The sequence below is a fragment of the Tamandua tetradactyla genome, chromosome 1 (genome assembly GCF_023851605.1).
Source record: "Tamandua tetradactyla isolate mTamTet1 chromosome 1, mTamTet1.pri, whole genome shotgun sequence".
Taxonomy (NCBI): domain Eukaryota; kingdom Metazoa; phylum Chordata; class Mammalia; order Pilosa; family Myrmecophagidae; genus Tamandua; species Tamandua tetradactyla.
The window spans coordinates 227083444-227108100 of NC_135327.1; the positions used below are offsets into that span (position 1 = coordinate 227083444).

The 24657-nt window shown below is 42.0% G+C and overlaps 1 pseudogene; it reads left to right on the plus strand.

Moving 5' to 3' along the window:
* Positions 1-7970: 7970 nt before the first annotated feature.
* Positions 7971-11460, plus strand: LOC143682808 (SIN3-HDAC complex-associated factor pseudogene; annotated as a pseudogene).
* The last annotated feature ends 13197 nt before the right edge of the window (positions 11461-24657 follow it).

The window sequence follows — 24657 nt, forward strand, 5'->3', positions numbered from 1 at the left end:
GTGGTTCCTCAAAAAGCTGAACATAGAATTGCCATATGACCCAGCAATACCATTGCTAGGTATCTACTCAGAGGACTTAAAGGCAAAGACACAAACGGACATTTGCACACCGATGTTTATAGCAGCATTATTTACAATTGCAAAGAGATGGAAACAGCCACAATGTCCATCAACAGATGAGTGGCTAAACAAACTGTGGTATGTACATACAATGGAATATTTTGCAGCTCTAAGACAGAATAACCTTATGAAGCATGTAATAACATGGATGGACCTAGAGAACATTATGATGAGTGAGACTAGCCAAAAACTAAAGGACAAATACTGTATGGTCTCACTGATGTGAACCAACATTAGTGAATAAACTTGGAATATGTCGTTGGTAACAGAGACCATCAGGAGATAGAAACAGGGTAAGATAATGGGTAATTGGAGCTGAAGGGATACAGACTGTGCAACAGGACTGGATACAAAAACTCAGAAATGGACAGCACAATACTACCTAATTGTAATGTAATTATGTTAAAACATTGAATGAAGCTGCATATGAGGTATAGTTTTTTTTTCTTTTTCTCTCTATTATTGTTTTATTTCTTTTTCTGTTGTCTTTTTATTTCTTTTCCTAAATCGATGCAAATGTACTAAGAAATGATGAATATGCAACTATGTGATAATATTAAGAATTACTGATTGTATATGTAGAATGGAATGATTTCTAAATGTTTTGTTAGTTAATTTTTTTAATTAATAAAAAAGAAAGAGCCCACACACTTGCAGAAGGTAAAACAGCAAATATATATACTGATAGTATCCTTTTGAGGTTATGCATGATTTGCAGATGTTATGAAAACAGGTTTTTAACCTCCAGTGGAGGAAAAAAAAAACAAAACACAGGTCTTACGTTAAAGAACTGCTAGATGCTACATTGATACCAAAGGTTTGGGCTATAATTAAAATTCCTGGTCATTCTTACATAAAAACAGCAGAAAGTGTTGGCAACTACATGGAAAATACAATGGCAAAAGTGCAGAGACAAATTCTAATCCTATTCCTATTTCTATAATAACTTCTGAAGCAAACACTCTATTGGAAACATTAAAAAAATTAATTATTCCTAACAAAATACTCCTTCTCAGGAGATTTAAAAAGGAAAAATGCCGGCTACTTTTATAAGCCTACAATTAAATCATGATTTAGCCCTAATGGTAAACCAGTCTTCCTGACTTGCCTCCAGAAAACTGTTTTGGGAATTATTCATTATATGTCTCAAGGGAATACTGATAAAACGGTAAACTGAGGAAAGCAATATTTTTGACAAGCACCCCCTACAATGGCTATGAAAATACACCACAATTGTTTAAATTCTAAGCACAATCCAGGAAAGCCTTTCCATAGCTCCCAAGGACATTTTCCCTTATCTACTGGACCTTTTGAAATTTAGCAGTTGGACTGTATTCAGTTATGCCCATCCCAAGGCTATTAACGTGTTTTAATAATCATTTATATGTACTCCCATTAAGCTGAAGCCTTTCCCTGCAGACAAGCCACTGCAGCTAACATCACAAAGGTATTAATTAGAAACAATAATTCTAAATTGTAAAATTACCTTGGGACTTCACAGTGACCTAGGAACCTACTTCAAAGGACAAATTATGAAAACAATATGCAAAATATAGCCTATCTTGCAACATTTTCATTGTGCATATCACCCACCAATCCTCAGGCTAAAAAGAAAGAACGAATGGTGTAATTAAAACTCAGTTAGCTAAATTCATGGAATCCCTCAATCTGCCATGGCCAAACGCCTTATTGATAATCTTATTAAATACAAAATTCATTCTTTTTGAAAAACATGTTAATCTTGTTTGAAACCACAACAGAGAAAACTGTGAAAATAAATTCTGGAACATATGAGCCTGGCCTCATAAAAAGAAATATGCTAGCCTATTGTCAGGAACTAATCAAAACTTTAAAGAAAAATGAAACCTTGTTAGAGCAATCCTTCCGCAGTAGTCTCCCAGAAAATGAAGATATCCAGAACCACAATCTTCAACCCGGTGACTCTGTACATTGGAAAAGACACCTCCATTAAGATACATTCAAACCTGGCTGGAAAGGATCCTATCAGGTACTTTAACCCCATGGACAGCTAAATTAGAAAGTATTGATCCTTGGATTCCTATTTCTCATTTAAAGGTAAGTCCCAGCCCTGCCTGGAAATCTATTCCTATTGGGAAAATACAGCTCAAAATTACAAAGGATGAGAAGTAGATAGTATCTGATGCAGACTGCTATCCCAAGACCAGGCCTGCATAACTAAGACATACTGGTGATTTTATGCTTAAGTTACCCAGAAGTAGACAGCATTGGATACCAACGGCTAACCCAGAAACCAGGACCAGACCTGATTATCATCAGATTAAATGAACTCAACAACACCTGCTATAATTTCACGTTTATTCTTCCCTCACCCTTTCTTTGTACCCCAGTCTATCTCTGCCCCTCCCATAATGAATCCAATCCCTTTTAAACTACTCATTCTCACCCTTTCCTTCTCTTCCTGGCTCCTTGCTATCTACCATCTTTTTTCCCCAGCCATACAAAAAGCTACCGGCCAATACAATCTATCAAATTACTGGTTCTACGCTAATTTAGACTCCATAGAAGGCCCACAATTATTGGCCACACCCATAGGCACTTAGTTAATTGGCTAAATCTTAGATCTTGGAGAGACAAGATTTATAACATATTTCAAACTTTGCCAATCCTTTTTATTTTATAGTCACAACAATGTCCCTTATTCACTGTCTCATTTCCAGAATAACAGCCACAACTACCTCCCAAATCATGCTAATGAGCCAAACCCTTGATCTTAAAGCTTGCAATTATGAAACATTTCTGTAATGACAAAACTAAGCCTAATTATAATTAATACCTAAGAGTCATACCCAGAAAACCTCCTTGTTGCTCAAATGCAGCCCCTCTCTAAGCCAAACCCTACAAATAAACTTGCTACCTTCCCGCTTACTTGAGACACGACTCTCTCCCTGGCACCAAGGGTTAATACCAAATGTTGATCAGTAATGCTTTCAGAGGAAGATCTTGATAATGGGGGATGTGTTAAAAGAAAAAAAATGAAATAATTTCTATGGCTAAGATATTTGAAATGGAGTCAGGAGATTATTGCAGAGATGTTTCAGTTTGCTAAAGCTGTCAGAATGCAATATACCAGAAATGAATTGGATTTTGTAAAGAGGATTGGCTTCTATAAATGAGATTTGTAATTTAAATTACAAATTCACAATTCTAAGGCCATGAAAATGTTCAAATTAAGGCATCATAAGAGCATAACTTCACTTAAGAAAGGTCAATCCTGTTGGGGTTTCTCTGCCACATGGGAAGGTACATGGTGATGTCGGCTGGCCCCTGACTCCCAGGTTTCATTGTTTTCAGCTCCTGGTTCCAGCAACCTCCTCTCTGAGCTTCTTCTGTCTGTCTCCAAGCATCTATACTCTCCACTCTCTGTGTTGGCTCTTTTAAGACTCCAGGAAACTAATTAAGACCCATCTTGAATGAGTGGTATCACATCTCCATCTAATCAAAAGGTCATATCCACAATTTGGTGGTCCACATCTTGATGGAAACAATCTAATCCAGAAGTTCCACCTTACAATATTAGATTAGGATTGAAAGAACATGGCTTTTCTTGGATACACAACAGCTTCAAATTAGCACAGGAGGTGACTCTTATGCAGGTCTCAGCCAGATCACACACTGCCAAAGTTTGCAAAGCTGCAAGCAGTAATGTTCCTTAAAACTCTGAGGACATCCAGATACCATGAACTACAAGATAAAGAACCAGTTAATTATGTAACATGAAGAAAACAATAAGAGTACCCCAAATATCTACCAACCACAAATAGTTTGTGTAACCTTTTTTTTATCTTTAAAAACCCTTGCCCATGAGCCCCCAATCTTGGGGTTTGTTCATATGAAACTTCACCCCACAAAGGATAGGTCAAGCCTACTTAAAATTAGGCCTAAGAGTCATCCCCAAGAGAACCTCTTTTGTTGCTCAGATGTGGCCTCTCTCTCCAGTCATCACAACAAGCAAACTCACCACCCTCCCCCTGTCTACATGGGACATGACTCCCAGGGGTGTGGACCTTCCTGGCAATGTGGGATGAAAATCCTGGAGTGAGTTGAGACTCAGCATCAAGGGATTGAAAAAACCTTCTCAACCAAAAGGAGGAAGAAAAATGAAACAAAATAAAGTGTCAATGGCTGAGAGATTCCAAACAGAGTCGAGAGGTTATCCTGGAGGTTATTCTTACGCATTAAATAGATATCATCTTGTTAGTCAAGATGTAATGGAGAGGCTGGAGGGAACTGCCTGAAAATGTGGAGCTGTGTTCCAGTAGCCATGTTTTTTGAAGATGATTGTATAATGATATAGCTTTCACAATGTGACTGTGTGATTGTGAAAACCTGTGTCTGATGCCCCTTTTATCTACCTTATCAACAGATGAGTAAAACATATGGAATAAAGATGAATAATAGGGGGATTAAATGTTAAAATAAATTTAGAGTGAAATGCTGGTGATTGGTGAGAGGGAGGGGTGGGGGGTATGGTATGTACGAATTTTTTTCTGTTTTCTTTTTATTTCTTTTTCTGAATAGATGCAAATGTTCCAAGAAATGATCATGATGATGAATATGCAACTATGTGATGACATTGTGAATTACTGATTATATATGTAGAACGGAATGATAAAAAAATTATGAATGTTTGCATTTGTTTGGTGTTTTTTGGTATTTTTAAAAAAAATAAAAATTAAAAAAGAAAAAAAAAAACCTTGCCCAGAAATACCAAGACAGGGCATGAACCTGTGCTACACAAATTGCAATTCTAAGTCCCCAAATAAATGCCTTTATTTCCTTCCAGCTTAGTCTATTATTTCTCAGTTAACAGGTTTCTAAAGCAGGAACAGTCCCAGTGACGTCTGCTTCTCTCTTCAGGTATCTGAGACAAATCCATCCATCCTCTTGTTCTGAACCTCTCTTGAGGCATTAATGAGGCATTAATATAATATTGCATTTCCCTTGTTGCAGAAACTCGTTATTCATTCCTCCACCCTCAGCTGCTATTTTTTCTTCTCTCCATTTGTCATTTATTTTCACCCAAACTTTTCCAACTTTGAGAGGGAGGTTAGTTTTGGCCACTGTGCCAGTCCAGATTGCCAGCAGCAAGACCAGTCTCACAAGCGCTTCCCGTTCATTTCACCCCATCCATACAGGGCACACAGGCATGGAACGAGTGGGCTGTCTCGACTACAAGCTCACTCTGCAGCATTCACTGACAGCCCCCAACCTTCCCAGGTGGGTGAAGATACAGTCCCCCCATCAGGCCTCCAGGAATTCTGACATAAGGTTTAAAAGCACAGCTACAGTTCCTTGCATAGGGATCATCCGTGCTTCTGGACCTCGCAGTGGCAGCCCTGGCCCTGGGACCACTGCATCAGTAGACAAAAGGAAAGCCAAGGTGATCTGTGAAAGAAAAATATCATCATACCAGCTTTGTCTCCCACCCCTCTTCTCCAAATCCACCAGAAGAGTGGAGGAGTCTGTGGAATGGGGACCCTCCCTTGGATCTCTCATGTTGAGTATGAGCACACACTCATGAAAACATGTGAGCTAGCTCTTTGTGCCCATATCTTCCCGTTTTAGACAACCAATGTTTTAAGCCCATTCCAGTTCTCTATCAAACCACTACTCTGAGCATGAAAGTGTGTTCCTTGGATTGAAATATGTAACTCAGTGGACCACATTGGTGCAATATCTTCTGTTATGTTTCTTTTATAGTATTTTGCACATTTGCATCTACCATCAGGTCAGCAAAGCCCAGTGCAGAGTAAGCATCTCTCTTGCCAGGAAAATTCTGCAGTCTCCTGGAGCTATGGGCATCAGACTGACTATGCACAGGGCCTTCACCCTAACCCCCAGACTCCATACCCATTGGCTGCCTTGACTCTCCAGTTGTTAGATGGAAAGTTCTTGTTGGCATTTTGTGCCTCAGAGGATGCAAGACACCTAAGTCTAGATTCGGACCATCTCTGCACTGCTGCAATGTCCACTCATTGTGTAGACCCAGGTGGCCACCTCATTGAGCTCACTGGGATTTCTACTCATCAATTCCATCATGTTCCATTCCTGGGAGGGTTTCTTTTGATGGGTATCAACATATTCTACTCTAATGAAACCTTTGAATTGCCCATTGCCCTTCTGCCTGACCAGATAGCCAGGCCATTAGCTACTGTCCATGACGGGTAAAAACCCAAACATACAGGCACATAGCATGAAATTCAGTCCACTGAACTAGTTGGTTTTTTACCTTCTTCAATCAGAGTCTTTCCATCTGCCGATATCAGTGCTGCAGTCTTCCAAATAAGAAACTGCCCATTTACCTTGGAACTGAGATCCCTAAACCATGAGACTCTTTGCTGGTCAATTAAGAGCTGTCCACAGGGTCATTGGGTCTGGCAACTTCCCAAGCGGCGCCAAAGCTGTTCTAGGGGAGAGGAGGCTTCCTGCTCATAAGTATCTGTGTGCTGTCCCCAGCAACAAGGTCCACTTTACTATGGAACTCTCCTGGACATTATCTTCCTTAATGGAGTACTTCTCTGACATTACTGACAATATTAGTGCTACTTCAGGCTTCAAGACTCTCTTACATTCTTCAGTTATAAGGGTTATCTCAATTTATATCCAATATTCAGCTAATAATTCTCTTTCAAATGGAACTGTTTTGGTCTAAACCCCAGCAGTTGTCAGCTGTCACTGGATGGCACTCATAGGTTCTTGCCCTAAGTCCCAGTCTATGCTCCATACTGGCTGCCAAACAGAGAATTGTCCTCACTAGCACTCCAGCTTCTGTCCTATACTGCTTGTGGTTTACGACCTATGTGGGCTCGGGCAATCTTATTGGTCCCATTTAGAGTTTCCAATTAAAGTTGGCCAAAGGCACATTTATATGCCTTCTGATTCACCATGCCAAGAAAGGGGAACATTCCCCAGTCAGACAACAATATCCATTCCCATAATATATTCAGATAAAGGAGATACATCTGCTTACATAAAGCCTATTCAGTCATACCTGTTCTTGCCTTAATCCCATCAACTGTTACATCCCTGTTTTCCCAATTTCACCGTAGCTGTCATCAGGACTTCAGCAACAGGTTTTGCTTTTACGCTACTTGGTAGTAGTATCCAATCCCACAAAGCATTCAGGGGAAAGAGACACCACCATCTCATGTGAAACCTGGTCAAGCATATCAATTTTATCCCATCAACAGTTGAATCTCCATGTCCTCCCAATCTGAATACGACCCTCACTGGGGCTTCACCAACAGGTTTTGGGATCACAGTGCAAGGGACTTCAGTATCAAGGAGTCCTCAAGACTTTTCTCCACTCCCTGACCATCTTATCTTCTTAAATGCATTTGGCCTCAGATCACCAGATTGGAGTTGGGCCAAGGACCCTCGTCCCTCCCTGGTCCCTCCATCAGTCTTTATCCTGATTAACCTGCCCAACCACCTCCCCAAGTGATTCCAGGTCAGATTTCTCATTAACATCTTTGCCTTCCTTCTTTTCAAACTCCTCCACACTGGAGTAAATAGGGCTCTTTGATGTTGGGGGAAAAGCAGAGGCTCCCGCTGGTCCCCCCAACCTTTGGTAGCTGCATTAAAAACTTCATTTCAGGGGAGCCGCACGTGGGCAGAGGGAACGCGGAATCTACACCTTCCCAGCCAGCGATAGCAGCTGCAGAACTGCAGGAGACAGTCTTTCTAGAGAAGGCAGTTGAGGAGGAGGGAGCGACCTGAGTGGGGCTGGCCTGGCGTGCACTCTGCACCTCGGGAACATTACTGCGTGAGGAGTGGCTGCTTTTGGAAGATTATTCCCAGAGGAAAAGATGTTTGGTTTTCACAAGCCAAAGATGTACCGAAGTATAGAGGGCTGCTGTATCTGCAGGGCTACACCCTCAAGTTCTCAAGTCAGTGACAGTAAAATGCTATGAAAAGGACTTTCAGTGCTGTTTTGGGTTGCAGGAGACTCGTTCAGGAGATATCTGCAATGGCTGTGTCTTGCTTGTGAAAAGATGGAAGAAGCTGCCAGCAAAATAAAAGAAAATTTTTAAAAAACTGGAATCATACGGTAGATACAAAGGCAGGACCCAGTCTAAAGACTACATTGAAACCAATGAAAGTGGAAACTGTCTGGAAACAGGATGAAAAGCAGCCAGATTAGTAAACAGCAGAAAAAATTTAAATGTTGCAATTCTGCTGCTCACAGTACCACCTCAAGTGCCTCCCCAGCCCAATCTCCTTCCTGCAGTAACCAGTCGGATAATGGCTCAGATAATGAGATGGTTCTGGTGCTAATAGAATACCAGGCTTTTCCTTTTTAGATCTCACATACTGGAAAAGACAGAAAATATGTTGTGGGATTATCTATAAAGGCCACTTTGGGGAAGTCCTCACAGACACATACCTATTCAAGCCTTGCTACAGCACTCAGAAAACAGCTGCTGAGGAAACGCTGGAGCAGGGGCCAGAGCCTCTGCCCATCTCCACTCCGGAGTGGGGACTGAGGTTTATATGTAGTCAGGAAACAAAACAAAAAAAAAATCTCAAAGCAGCAAAGTGACCCTCCTATTTTTAACTTGGATACTTGCCATTCTGCTAAAAAACAGTATCTAGAATGGTTTTGAATGGGTCATTTTCCCCCCAGTTCCATGAGCTTCGAAGCCAGTGTCTAGCTTGCTTAAAAAAAAAAGAGAAGTGTATATAATATTTAAGATGTTGAGTTATTTCATAGGAAAGTTGAATGCTGATGCAGAGTGCTCATTAAATCTTTTATTTATTTATTTTTTTTGTATGCTGTATGGTGGGGTCACATTTCATTATTTTTTCATGTGTATATCCTGTTACTACAGAACCATTTGTTGAACTTTGTTTGTTTTTGTTGGTTTCTTTGGGAAGTGCATGGACTGGGAATCGAACCAAGGTCTCCTGCATGGCAGGTGAGAATTCTACCACTGAACGAAACTTGCACTCCTTAAGTCTTTTTTTAAATTCTCTTCTCATGAATGAAATTAGGGGAATTTCAGGGGAGTGATGTGATTTGCTATATGATAAACCGTATGTAGTTTTAGTCTTTTCTATATTGAGAAGCAGTGGTTGGGGCATTTTTAAAGACGGTTGGCTACACTTATTTTCCATTATGATAGTAAATTTGTCATAATTCAATAATATGGACTAGCCCCAGGGGCATTTCTTAATAATTTTGAAATATTAAGGTCTTGCCAAGATTCTGATTATTCAAACCTGTGCTACTGAATGTTAAGCAGGACAGACTAAGCTTTCTGGTGCAAATACCTTGATAGAAAAAGTAATTACTAAATATAGACAGGTAACTTGACTGTATATGTTGTATTCTGTGTCACCTCCATATTAAAATTTGATGAAGATTGTATTTTATACAAAACTTCTAAACAGAATCAGAGTTCCTCTTGGGGAAATGGCAAGGCTTCAGGATAAACGATCCTGTATGAGTAGTATCAAAGCATTACCACATGGTAGAGAACACACACTATTAAAAATGTCTGAAAAATAAAGTGTGCAAGTCTTCAGGATGGCATGAAACTAGGGTTAATAATGCTCCCTGGGGCACCATTCTTAGAGCGCCTGCTTAGTGTATATATATAACTGACTTTTGTTTGTGTTATAGGACTGTTTGATGAACACATCAAAAATCTACACAATTCAGTTTTAGCTCTGGATTACTTCAGTTGACCTTTGTAAAGGTTTTATCTGTGTGGAGTAGGTGTTTGACTTGTTTTAACCTATTAGGGTTTGTTTCTCTCTTCTTTTCCATATTTAAAGTAAAACTCTACTGGAAGGAAAGAGATGTGTGTCAATGCTGAGTGGGCTGGTTTTTGGTTTGGCTTCTTTTAGTCAGGCTTTCTGAACAGTGACATGTTAAGTGATAACAGATCTTGAATACAAGCTCTTCAGTTCTTAATCTATTAAAAACCTCTCACTTGAATCCAAAAACAAACAAAAAAACCCCACTTCATTCCAACCCCAACAACGTCTACTTTATCCCTCCTATTTCTTAATAACCATATAAGATTTCCATCCCTTTGAGATGAGTCCTTTGACTCTCTCCTCTGCCTTTCCCCATCTTCCTGTGAGTTACTCTAATTTTCCTAGCACCTGTAAAACCCATAAGGGGAAGCTGAGGCAGCAAATCCAGTAAGGTTTCTTGGACTGTAGTTTGGTTTCACAGCAGCAAAGTTTCAAGGGGTGCCCATGCCAAAGGTCCCCCCTAAATCACAGCTTTCACTGTGCCCTTAGTATGGGGCATATTCCCTGGGTGGATATCCCAATCTAGACTGGTTCATAGACAAAGCACACCAGCCTCTTCATCTGGGATGTTCCACTTGGCATATACAGGAGGCAGAAGACAACCCCCTTCTCAAGGTAAACAGGGTTTTACAGCAGCTTTTCTCTAGTCCAGAGGCTAGCCATTCCCTTGGGAATACCCTGCTGTTTGGGTTTGCTGAAGCTAATGGCATGCAACCAGAAACAGAATGGCTTTTAAAAGGGGAATTTATTAAATTGCAAGCTTAAGGTCTAAGGTCATGAAACTGTACAAATTAAGGCACCAACAAGTGGTTACCTTCACTCAAGAAAGGCTGATGCCATTCAGAACACCTCTGTCAGCTGGGAAGGCACATGGCTGGTGTCTGCTGGGGTCTTTGGCTTCTGGACACTTCTCTCAACTGGGAAGGCACGTGGTGACATATGCTAGCTTTCTCCTCATTTCATAAGGCTTTCCCAGGGAGGGGGCATTTTCCTTCTGCATCTCCAAAGGCTGTATGGGCTCTAAAGCTTTTTCCAAAATGGAAAGTAAGCAACCCCACCTTGAATGGGTGGAGATATATCTCCACGGAAACCACCTAATCAAAGTTCTTGCCCACAATTGGGTGAGTCACATCTCCATGGAAACAACTTAATCAAAAGACTCCACACAATAACACTGAATCAGAGTTATAGAACATGGCTTTTCTGGTCTACACAACAGTTTCAAACCAGAATACCTGCTTTGTATCTGGATAATGGACAACTACTTGTGATTGTTCAAGAATGAGTTGGGAGTCTGGCAGCAACTCAAACATGCTCTTCCACTCACAGCATTCAAAACCAAAGCTACTGCCCCAAAACCAAAGCTACTGTCACCCTCACAGTCCACTCTAGGAAAGGTTCTTCAGGAAGCTGATGACAGCAAGCCCAAAATGAGACACTTCACCGCACTCTGCCCGCAGTTCCAGTGGTTCCTTGGTTTTGCCCTTCTCCCCTGTCGACCTTCTTGGTGACAAGAGGCCACAGCAGTGCTGATTGTTGTGCCTGCATAATTTGTTCCCTTTGGGATTGGCCCTGACACCAGTGATTAAAAATTTCAACTCTAAAATGTTATCACGGTATTCAGTGTGCTCCTGTGGAAGCACATTAGAGGAAAAAAAACAGATTTTACACCTTTGTGCATTTGATAATTGATACATAGGTAAAGGCATGAGGTAAATGCAAAAGTGTAGACTTCAAATGTGAAACATGTTCACATTTATCAGAGGTATTTGTGACGTGAACTCATAAGTCCAGACTTGGACTTAGGACATCCCTAGAGTGTCTTTGTCTCAAAAAGAGAAACTGGATGGCATTTAGTTGGGTTTCAGTCCCAAATGTACACACTCAGTAGGTACGACTATGTCCCATTCCCTGTGAACCCCTGGGCTCCAACCAGTGCTAAGCAGAGTGGGTGCTCAGTAAATATTTGTTGAATGTAGGAATGAATTAAGAGAAATTGTAGGAAATATTGAGTTGGTCGATGTGAAATTAAAGTGATTTGACTCTAAAAATACTGGGCATTAAAACTGAAACATGATTATAAAAAGACATTTAAAGTACTGAACTCTATAATGGACAAAATAGTTTTTGAAAAAAAATATTAGAATTCCTTGATTTTATCTTTGTGTTACCTTCCAAACATCTTGGGGAACCGAACCAAGACAAATTATTTAAAAGTAGACCTTCCATTAAGCTGAAGTGATTTGGAAGGTGTCCAGAGGGACTTGCTCTGGCATCCCAAGTCCTGTCTACAGCAATTCCTGGTTTTGCTATTTTCTTTTGATAGCCTGGTTGAGAAGGAGATGCTGGACAGATTTCGAGTGTACTTAAGGCCCGCTCAGTTCAGTAGCCTGACTTCATTGGTCTGTGGGGTCTGGGTAAGCAGCTTGAATCAGATAGCAACAGATCTACTGGGGGACAAAAATCAGTGTATGTCCTTAATTAGTTTATTCTGGAGATTGTTTACACTTTTTTACCTAGGACTTTCTTGATGGATGACTTTGTTGTCTATCTGTTTTTAGACATTCAGTTCAGCTTATTATAGACCTTTAGCTTCGGTTTTGTTGAACAGATCAGAATTTTTCAGTTCTTGTTTTCTTGTTCCCTTTTTTTATCCCTTGGTAGGGTCTACTTAGATATTACAGACTCCAGTCAGATTTCCCAGACCAGATTGGCCTGCTCTCAGGAAGAGAGAGTCACCTGCATCAGTTTTCCCTGAGGGTGAGACCCAGAGGTTGAAAGACTTTCCTATGAAGCCTCTGGACTCTGTGTTTTTCCTGTCCTGCCCAGTAAATGGCACTTTTCTGCCTGTGGGTCCCGCCAGCATAAGGTGATGTGGTGCCTTTAACTCCAGCAGACTCTCCCTACTCCGGAATGTTTTAGACAGAGGAGAGGTTGTAATCTGGCTTTAACTGCTTCAGTTTTCCAGTCTCTGGGGTCTGAATTCCTTGAGGGAGGGATTCCACTTGAGCTGGGCCCCACCCCTCTCCTGGGGAAGGCACAGCCTCCAGGGAATTAACTCCTTTCACCTGACCAGCCCCTTTGCCTCTCAGACAAGCTTAATTCTGCCCTTGCCTGGGGCAGTTGGAGCCTGAGAAGCCTTGCAGTTAGTTGTATCCAAAGAGCAGTCAAGCCATAGAAACACAGCCACAAAAAAGAAAAAAAAAAATCCTTTTCAGGGCAGGACCCCTGTTCCTTGGGTTTGCCAATCAAGGGCTTAAGTGAGTATGTCTGTGTATCTCCAGGTCCTATGTGCCCTCTCCCTTCCTTCAGGGCCCAGACCTTTCCAATCCAAGAAAACCTCTGTTGTTTTTTTTTCCTTTTTCCATCAGCCCTGCCCCCTCTGTGCTGGGGCAAAAACCAGCAACCTCAGCTTTTACTCCAGGTTCAGCTGAGCTGGGGGCCTATATTTAGTAGTCAGAATTCATTAATTAATTCCACAATTGGAGGTTGCTTGTGCTCAGCCCCTGCTGCTGTAAAGTCCCTTTCCTTTCCCCTCTGGGAAGCAGCCTGTGGGGGAGGGGCGCCGGCCGCCGTGGCTTGGGGGGCTTCGCAGTTGGGTGGGTGTGCAGCCGGTCCAGCAGGTCCAGACTGGGGTACGCTGTGTGTCCAGTCACTGGCGTGGCCCCAACAGTTGTTCTATCCTGTTCCTGGCTATTTACTGGCTGCTCTGGAGGTCGAACTAAATCCCACTCCTCACTGAGCCACCATCTTGGACCCTCTCCCAGTGTATGTCCTTGTACTGTAAATTGGGTCCATGGCAATTAGTCTGTGAGAAATGGTCAGAGAGAAAATTCACTGTCCTCAGATCCCTTGTGGTAAAATCTTGTCTAGCCTTGTTTCTCATAGGGGAATTTTCTAAATATTTACACGTAAAACATAAAACCAAACAAGCAAACAAAATAATTGCTTTTGATATAAAAATTTTAAAATACAGTCTTTGGTCCATTGATTTGCTTATATGTGGTAGCTAAATGTAATTTAACTTTCACCACTCGTGATGGAGCGGGTGGGGTGCAAGAAGCTTCCGCAAAGGCTAGTGAGAGTTTGTAGTTTCAAGGTTCCCAGGGCACTGGGGCTTTGGTCTTTTTGTTTCTACTCTCCTGTTTCCTCCCTCACATTCTGCTTGTTCCTTCTCACCATTGTCACCTTCCAGCCCCAATTTCCCATTATGGTTTCCTGTGCTGAGTTAAAGCACTGACAAACACATTAGGATTGACCCTAACCTTAGAGGAAATGGGTTTCTACTTAGGAACTGGGACTTTCTACTATGAATAGCATGCTTAAACTTTAGTCTTTGGGCAACCTGAAAGCTTCTGGCCTCCTTTCTGTTGTCCCTTTTGCATTCTTTGGTATCCTGGAAACATTGACTTTGTCAGATTAATGGATGTCCGATTATATGTGGTGCCATATTAAAAAATAAAAACTGTGGAGCTTTGCTATCCTAATCCCCAACATTGAGCTGATTTGTCATGTCCTGGTGGATATTGCTTCTCTCTGCCACATGTAATCCTTTAGAGCATCCACCCGCCAACCTTTCGTTTCTGCAGTTTGGCATTTAATTTTCTGGTTCCCAAGCCAGACGCTGGTAATGATGATGGAACTCAAATCAACCGCGGTGCAGCACCAATATGATGGCTCTAATCTAAGGTCCTCTCCCTGCTTCCTCTCTAACGTGCATGCATGTTTAAGCGGGCGAGCAGCTTAGTTCTCGGCTTGGCATTCCCCATGACAGTGAATTGTTTGTCCTCCTATGAGAGTGACTGAACAGATTCCATAGGCACCCTGCATTTCTAAACCAACAAACAGGAATTAGAGAATGACAGTTTGAAAAAAGGAAAGGATGAGTTCATTTCCATAGACAATGTCTTTTAAATTTTTAAATGGTTAAAGTAAGGAGACTAAAACCCCAACCCAGCTTCTTATCCTCTGTTGACCTGAAATGATCTTAACAAGTGATGTTATCAAGTGGAGTGGCAATGTGTAATGCACAAAGTAATGACTGAGCCTAAACAAATGTTACATTTACATGTCCTCTGAATAATTCTAGAGATGGGCAATGTGGTGGTATTTCTGAGCTTATCAGAGGACAGAGGTTGCTGCGTACACTAGGTAATTGTGAAAGGAATTTATACCAATGTGTCATGTAGCACATGTGTAGTCAATTTGTCAAATAAACTCAAATAAAGCTTTTCTTCTAATGACAAACATGAACATTCATATTATTTGTTTCTCACAGCAAAATAGGAGCCACACTGGTGATGCAATAGGGATGAAAGGAGAAGGAAATGCCACAAATTAAGTGGGAGAGCACAGGGAGGAGATCCTTAGTTAGCCATCACTTCACTGGCTTTGCCGCCTTGCTAAAAAGAATCAGACCTAAGGGGAGTAAGCAATGATGCTTTTGCTTTAAACCCAAACAATGCTCATGTTTTCACAAACAGTAGTTGCTGAAACAGAAGCTCCGGTCATTGCTTAGAAAGAACCCTAGGCCAAAGAAGACAGATTTAAGACATATGCCAAACTTTTCAATATAAATTAGTGTGCAGCAGACTTTTCCTTACCTTTCCATCTTTTTGATAGTAGCTGTCGGCAGGGCCAGTACTACTTAGAATGGTAGCAGTTTGCAAATATTTGGCTATTCTGATTTAGAAGACAACTTGACCCTCTCTAAAAAATAACAGTGTAGTTATTAATTAGGCAAAACTGTGGTGTGCTAGTCAGGGATTTCTAGAAAACAGAACACCAACAGGAGAGATCTGTAACATGAGATTTATAAAGATATCTCACACAACCCTGGGAATGGAAGAATCCAAAATGTGTAGGTCAGGCTGTCAAGCTGGTGGCTCTGAAGAGGGTCTGAACGAACTCCCTAAGAGAGGCTTGCTGGTGGAAGAAGCAGTGCAAGAGTCTCTCTTTTTCCTTAAAAAGCATTCAACTGATTGGATTATTTCATTGTAGGAGATGCGCCTCAGTTGACTACAAATGTCATCAGCCACAGATGCACTCAATTGACTGATGATTTAATACACCAGCCTTCCAGGTGATCAGCCAGTCATGAAATATCCTTGCAGCCATGTCAGGCCAGTGCTTGCCTGACCAGAAAACTGGGCATCATCACTTGGCCAAGAGGACACCAGAACCTAACCAGCACGTGTGATAACAAAAGAAAGTTTATTTCTCTCTCTTACCTGTTCCCAAGGGAGTCATCCAGGTTGGTGGGGTTCCAGGTTGGCAGCAGCCCTCCGGGGTGGGGGGGGGGGGTAAGGGTGCCTCATTGCCGGGCCCTGGAGAAGGAGCACAAGGAGGGGCCCACCTGAGATGTTGAGCAGAGAACTGAGTCATGTAGCCAGAAGCTCAGCTCGTGGGAGCTATCACCTAGACTGCTCCAAGAAGGGGAAATGGATTTGGGCAGGAAAACAGCAGTCTTTTCCAAATTTTCATTTATTAGAAATGGCTTAGGGTTTAAATACTTGTAAGGGAAAAGAACGATAATGAAGAATCCTGGGAATAAAGTGAATAAAACATACATTAGCTTGCTGTACACAGATAAAAAGGTAGAATGAATCATTGCCATAATTAATTCCTTATCAACCCTCAACAATGCATCTGCCATAGATTAAACAGTCACCTGTACAATACCTTCCGTGATTTGGGAAGGCTGCTATTTTTCTATTTCCTTTCCATTCTCAATTGTTCTTTAGTGTATCAGAAATATCCTGAAAGTCTGGCTTCAAGGCTGGCCCTGGTTTTCTTGAGAATGAGCAATACATAAAACTTTTCCTGTTTAGGTATTCATAGAACTTGCTTCTTTGGAGTGTTGTTAGTTTTACTGCCCTCTCGTTCTCTACTCTCTTATTTTCTTCTGTTACACAGCTCTGCTAGGTTTTATTTTAGAATAGCTCTTTATGGTCCACTCTGCTTAAACAGAGGTGGTTTTTACTGTCATTCTCATTAAAGAAAGGAGGAGAAAGGAAAACTACTAAACCCCAACTCCCCCCCCCCACTACAAAAAAAAGGAAAAATAAATATACATGTATACTATTAATGGGTACTTAACAAGCTAGAGGTTCCGGGTAAAAGTCCTAAGTAGAATTTAATGATGAGGCTTACATTCCAAAGTTAAAGTTAATAAGAACCAATATAAAAAGGTCAGAGCAGTCAACTGCAAGGATAACTTACGCCAGGAAATATTGTCTACAGTTCTTGATAGGAGGCCAGGGTTTCCAGTCCAACCGTGTGGCTGTACTTCAGGTATGTCCTGAGCAGGTGTGACTCAGATACTGCATATTGTCTGGTCTTGAGAAAAGGCTGGAGAAGAGAGTCAAATAGCAATAAAGTGGTCCATGCATCCTGAATTTTATTTAATGAGTTTTATTTTATTAAATTTTTTTTTTTTTTTAATTTATGAGAGAGTGCCCTCAGCCAGCTGCACTAACAGGCAGAAGAGAAAAATAAAAGATGACACCTTTAGGAAATAGGAAGTAAATATTCATTCCACAAATATTGACTGCCAGTGTGATGGTAGGTAGGCACTAAGTAGTAGTATGTAAGTTCACAGACTGTATGGTGCAAGGTCATTTAATACCAGGAGGCTATAATAATTTTCTCTTGCTCACAAATTATACTGCTTGGGGGGAAAGTCTTTGGAGGGGAGTCTTTTTGGGGTTCAAATTGGGGCATGAACTACAAGATGGCATAAAGTAAACCACAAACCTCCTTAACTCTGTTTCATCATTTGTATAATAAAAATGGTTATTGTATCTATACAACAGAGGATTAAGTTAGAAATAATATACAATGTATATATCTCAAGGATGTTAGTTATTTCTATTAGCTTGAGAATCCCAGGACTGGCTAGTTTATATTCACTGAACCTGGTTTATAGTTTTGCCTTCTGGTTTAAACCTGACTTCCTATTTTATACTTATTATGATTTAATATTATGTTTAGTATTCGTAGCTAGACTGATATTTTGTTTCTTTATTATTAATAGGTTTTTGCTTTTCTTTACTCATGTAAATATTTAAATATTTTTGCATTAGCATATGTAATATTAAAATTTTATATCAAAACCTGAAAATTGTTAAGTGCTTTTGAAAGTAGGAAGCATTGACTAGCTTCCATTTTATTTGGCATTTGTATTTTCCTTTAGTCAGTACCTGTTGGTAGCTTCAATTTGCCTAAAAAAGTCAGAACTACTAAGAATAAGGGTAGATGAGTGAGTCATCTACAGAGAAAGGTGAAGCCAACAGACACCCCCAACCCAAATGCAGCATCTACCACCAGGCACCGCCTTGGGGGTGGGTAGAAGCAAGAGCCCCAAACAAGGAAGGGGGAGAGGGTAAGTAGAGATAACCCATAAGCTCAGATGGCCCCACACTGCCTGTGGCCTCTGCCCTCCATCCTTCTCTACCTAGGAAAGTGCCCATATGCTCCTTTCTCTGCATGTGTATTTAATAAATTTCTTACCTACTTGTTCTTTAAAAAATAATAATAAAGGTAGAATAAACACATTTGCAGACATTCAAGTCTCAAAATATTTACTGCCAACTCAACCTTTCTCAGAACTCCGAGGATGTTCTTCAACCTGCATGAAGGCGTAAACTAAGGAAAATCAAGAATTGGGACTCAGAACACTGGGGAACCTTCTCAGCAGGAAGATCAGAGAATTATTTCCATAATGGCGGCAAAAGCACCTGTATTAGTTTGCTAAATGCTGCTGGAATACAATACGTCAAAAATGGAACAGCTTTTAAAAAGGAAATTTAATTAAGTTACAAGTTTACAGTTCTAAATGTCCAAATAAGGCATCCAGAGAAAGATACTTTGACTCAAGAAAGACTGATGTCTGTCATCTGGGATGGCACATGGCTGGCATCTGCTGGTCCTTGTTCCTGGTTTCATTGCTTCCAGCTTCTGATGCCAGTGGTTTCCTCTGTAAGCATTGATGGGCTTTCACTTAGCTCTGGTGGGACACAACTCACGGGAAGGCACTTGGCGTCCTCTGCTGGGCTCCGCATCTCCAAACACCCATGTAAGGCATCTGTTCTCTGCTGGCATTCCAAGCATCTCCAAATGTCTGAGTCTCTGTTGGCTCTGAAGCAACTGTGCTTTTCCAAAATGTCTTCCTTTTTAAAGGACTCCAGTAAACTAATCAAGACCCACTTTGAATGGGCAGAGTCACATCTCCATCTAATCAAAAGGTCAAACTCACAATCGAGTGGATTATATCTCCATGGAAACAATCTAATCAAAGGGTACCACCCTACAATATTGAATCAGGATTAGAAGAACAAGACTTTTCAAACCAGCACAGCACCCCCAAGTTGAGGTCGGGCAGCTCACCAGGGGAGCAGTCAGCTCAGCCTGGAGCAGGAAGGCAAAGGGCTTCAGGAAGACTAACCTCAAGGGGACAGAAAACTTAAGACACTTGCATGTTAGGAATAGGGACCAGATACTTCTGCTGAAGAAATCTGGGACAGAGTCGTAATAGCCATGGCAACCAAGCCACGGGAAGAAAGGAGACGATGACTGATTTCAGGGAGAATGAAGAAGTTGCACAAGAAAGGAAATATAAACCAAATTTCACCAAATGGCTCAGCTGTCAAAGATAATTGCATAATCATAAAACGTGCACCCTGGACTCTGATTTAACAAAAAATCAATGACACGGTCATATGGGAGGGCAAAGAAAGGGAATATGAATACGTGTGCAGGGGTGATGTGTGAGGGTTAAGTTCTTATCTCTCATAATAGAAAATCAAGATGGAAAATGTAGAAAGGAAAACCAAGAAACAGTACAAGCACATTGTTCTAAAAAGTGGACATGGTCAAGATTAGGGTGAAACTGGCTCCTTCTTGAGGGCTGGTGGGCAGGTCGTGGCATGCCACAGTTGTTTTTCCTTAAAAAAATATATGAATCTGTTAACAATCAAAATAACAATTAGAGTAAATTCAATACATTCCAGAGCTCTGGAGGTGCTGGGTCCCAGATTTCACAGCCTTGATGCCCAGAGAGCTGCAGTCCGATGGCAAGGACCTTCATTCTTTGACTAGGAGGTAATATTTTAAAAGGCATTCATCTGGACATTGAGCGGAGAGAAAACAGAGGCTAAAGTCACGTGCAGTCTACAATTAAGTGAAAATAGATCCAACACTCATCTACAGGGATAAAAATTAAGTTCAGGGTCTAAGAGCAACTGCAATTAATGAAAGAAATGGAAGAAATTCGCAGGTTGCTAATTCCATGCTAGAGTAATGAAGTTCCTGCGGTGGGTGGGAACTGGTTTATCAGGGCAGTCGGAAAACTCATACCTCACTCCCCCAACCCCCCACCTTGTATTTGGGTAACTGAGAAGGGTTTCCAAGCACTCCTGGGGATGCAAATTAAGATATCATCCTCCCTCAAGAAATTAATAGTCTCTTTGGGAGCATATAATACTAGAGAAAATTATAATAACATATGCGTATTTGTTTTTGTTGTAGTTGATAATTAAATTGCCCTTGAAGTTCAGGAAAGAGAAATCAGGAAGTGTTGTCAACCAGGCTTCGTGGAGGAGGCCAGGCTGAGCACAGGCCTTGGGCTGGGGGAAGGCACCTCTCGGGACCCACGAGCGGGAGAGGGGCAATGCGTGTGCTGCCCACACAGACCACAAAAGGCCGCAACCCACGGTGGACTGGAGGGCTAGTTCTTGCCAGGCTTTAGGGTGAGGGTGGGATAGGGTGGGTGAGGTTTTACAGGTCAGGGAGGAGAGTTCAGGTTTGACGTGTTAAAATGGTAGACTTGAAGACACAGGACTGATTTTTCTTTATTTTCTTTTTTTGCATGGGCAGGCACCAGGAATCAAACCCAGGTTTCCAGCATGGCAGGCGAGAAATCTCCCTGCTGAGCCACCGTGGCCCACCCAGGAGTGATTTTTCTTGATAGACCTTGGTTCAAAATATAATTTTGCATTTTTTTTCCTTCACTGAAGAAGCAACACCTGCTATCTGCAGACAATGCAAGTATTTCAGACATTTTCCTGTATGTTACCCTGGGACAGTTCTGTTTGAAACAAACGTGAGGGATCTGGATAGAAAGGTGTGACCTTGCACAAATTATCAGTGACCTTGGCCAAATAGGTTCCTCACTCTCCCTGAACCTTGGTTAGTTTCTTCATCTTTTAAATTGGCCAAACGCTTGTTGGGCTCCTTGCTCCTGCCACTCTTTTCTCTGGATAGTTTCTGTGCTGGCCCCCAACAGGGAAGTCTTATTTGTCCTACATTCCCCCTGGCGATGTGAGGACGCAGCAGGCAGAGGCTGACTAAGCAGATTCTCTCTGAGAAGTCCGGCAACGCTGTACAGTGCAGGTCGCCACCAGTGTCATCTCTTTCACAAGAGTCCTGGGGAAACAGAAAAGTCACTGGTTTGCAGAGAGAGAGAAGCACGAACGAAATGTGCTGAGACCCAGACACCAATAGAGGGAGATTCCTGAGGGATTTTCATTTTCCAGCACTGGCCCTTCTTAAGGCCCAGCCACCTACCCACATCCCTTTCATCAATTAATCTTTTTTTCCCACGTTTAATTCAAGTTAGCTTTCCATGACTTGCAAAGGGAGCGCCAGAGTTCACGCATGACATCAGCCAACCTGCCACAGGGTTGGTGCCGGTTGCTGGGGCCTGCCTGGGCCCCTGGAGAAGTGGCCACAGCAGCTGCTGCAGGCCCCTCGGGCTGCCTCTGCGGGGGCTCCAGCCTGGGGCCTTGCTCCTCCATGGTGGGGGCCCTGATGACCCTGGCGATGTTGCACCCGAGAAGCCATGGCACCCCCAGCCCCATCTATCTTTGGAACCCCGGAAATACTGACCCATGGCCCACAGGACCAGGATTCCCAGCAGGTGCCCCCAGTCCAGGCCTTCCTAAAGGCGAGTGACAGCCCATCAGGAGCCTTTGCTAAGTAGCCCGAAAGGCAGCACCTTTCACCCACTTCTGGCAGTTTCGTGGGTGGCGAGGGTCGGGCTGGCGCCCCTGGGGTGGCATGGAGCCGGGTCACTGGCTTGTCTGGGGGCAGCAGGCTGCAGCTTCCGTCAATCTTGAGGTGACGTATACCTGTCGCAGGAGCCGCTTTCTGGCCCTAACCTCCCAGCCCATGGGCGAAGGGCATCCCCTTGGCGCCAGGCCACCCCCTTTCTGACCAACTGGGTGCAAATTCGGGGATTCCCACCACCCCCTCAGGGTTGGTAACTCACTAGAAGGACTCAGAACTCCCTAAAAGCACTATATTTAACGTCGTCGTGTTATTATAGTAAAAGAGTACAAATTAAGAAACCTAGAATGTAATTAACAGCACTGAATTGTATACTTGAAAGTGGTTAAAAGGAGAAAATTTAAAAAAAATTTTTTTTAAATACCAAAAAACACCAAACAGTTTTTAAAAGATAAATGACATTAAAAGAACAGTTTATGTCAAGACACGTTAGTGGATGTTAATTGTCTCCCCACCTGTATTTATGGGTATTAGTTCAACTGCTTTGCTAGTTGCAGAGTTGTATTATCTGAATAAAAGTGTATTTGTAAACTGTATGGGAGCTAAAAGTTAGGAATAAAACCATTTTCTTAAAAAAAAAAAAAACACCAAACAGATGCAAACATTCTTTTTTTGATCATTCTGTTCTACATATATAATCAGTAATTCACAATACCATCACATAGTTGCATATTCATCTTCATGATCATTTCTTGGAACATTTGCATCTATTCAGCAAAAGAAATAAAATGAAAACAGAAAAAAATTTATACATACCATACCCCTTACCCCTCCCTTTCATTGATTACTAGCATAAAATGAGAAATTTTATGTTGTGCATGCCACCACAATAAAAAAAAAAAAACATTAATAAAACAAACTGTATAGCACAATGATGTAAACGGTGGGCTTCAGTTAAAATATATAAGTATAATAATATTAGTTCATCAATTGAAACAAATGTGCCACACTAATGCCAAATGCAAGGGAGAAGCTGAGACCCGTGTGCCTTTGGGTGTGTGGTGAGGAGCAGTGATGGGACTCTGTCCCTTCTGCATGATTCTTCTGTAAACCTACAACTGCTCTAAAAAAAATTAAAAATAACAACAAAGGAAACCCAAAGAAAAGACATACAGGGCGAGGCTCGGGTGGGGATGGGATCCCAAGCACAAGCTCTTGTCCTCTCCATGTGGAGTCAGAACATGTCACCCTCCCGGCACAGGGATGTGTCCCATCAGCCATGGAAGCTCATGGCAGCGTCAAGTGCTTCAAGAGCATTTATGGGGACATCACAGGGAAATGGATGATGGAATCATGGGGTCCCAGACACCAGGGAGGTGGGCTGACAGGGGGCTGCTCAAAGCCCCACCCCCCACCCCACCCCCAACTACATGATTACCGGATAGGTCTTTCTGGGGTGACTGCCCCCACCCAAAGCTGCAGTTGTGGCCAGCCCCACCCTACCATCTCTTTAGCATAGAAACGACAAGGTGTGGTCTGGGACCCACCATGAATAACCAAAGAAACTCCCACCAGGAGAAATCCTAACAATGAATTTAGAGGTAGCCTTGCAAGGAGCCAGGACAAAGGCCAGCCCTCCTTTTGGAGGACAAATTCTTAATGATGCAACTTGAATATGGATGAGGGCCCACCCTGATTCCCTTTGGCTTCACCTCAATGTCCTCAGAGGTCCTCTATACAAGCGAGTTCGCCCCAGAGGACCAGGGTTAGGTCTTGAGCACAATTTTATGGGGGCACAACTAACAGTTATTGGTATCAAAATTTTTATCTATGTAGCCACTTGAATAAAAATTTCAAGTGAATATGCTTTCCATACTCATCTACCTGAAAGCACCACAGGGGGGTTTACTTGCAGACTTTATCTTTTACTCCCTCTGCCCCATATTTTATGGGGAAGGGAGTAAACTAAAGAAATGTTAGCTCACAGTGCCAACTGTTCCCTTCAGTTTGGTGCCTTTTAGCTCAAGTATAACTGAAGGGATGAATTGCATAGTAAAACTGTGCTAAACACTGAATGTTAAGTTAAACATGGACTATGTACAGTTAATGGTACAACTGTAAAAATGTGCTTTCATCAATTGTCACACACGTACCTACCAGTGCACGGTTTTACTGATAAGGTGGTAGATGAGAACCCTGAATTTATGCATGGTTATTCTGTAAACCCACAATCTAATAATAGTCATAAAAAAGGTAAGTAAGAGTTAACCACAATTCCACCTCTTCAAGGCTCATCTTCAGTGATCCAGGCCTGGTAACTGCTAACAGAACTGGGGTAGCAATAGAGAATAAATATTGAACTTACAGAACAACAAAGCCTGTATTTCCTCTTCAAAAACTAAGCCACAGAGAGAATGGTAAAGGCATAAACAGACCCTCTAGACCAGACAACTAAAAAATATGCTGCTCTGTAATAAGATTTTAGGACCATTTAATTTTAGTGAATGTAGAGAGCCGCTTTCCGGGTTTGGCCTAGTGGACACGCTGCGGCCTGCTCTAGAGTTCCCCCCGCCCATCGAGTGAGCCAAGATGGCGCTCACATCCTGCTTCCGCAAATGACGCACACGCCCACCAACCCTATCTTCCAATCACCTCTGTATACGTGGCACTAACCTATTGGGTTTGGGCACAGTATATAAGAGGTTACCCGGACGGGGTGGGTGG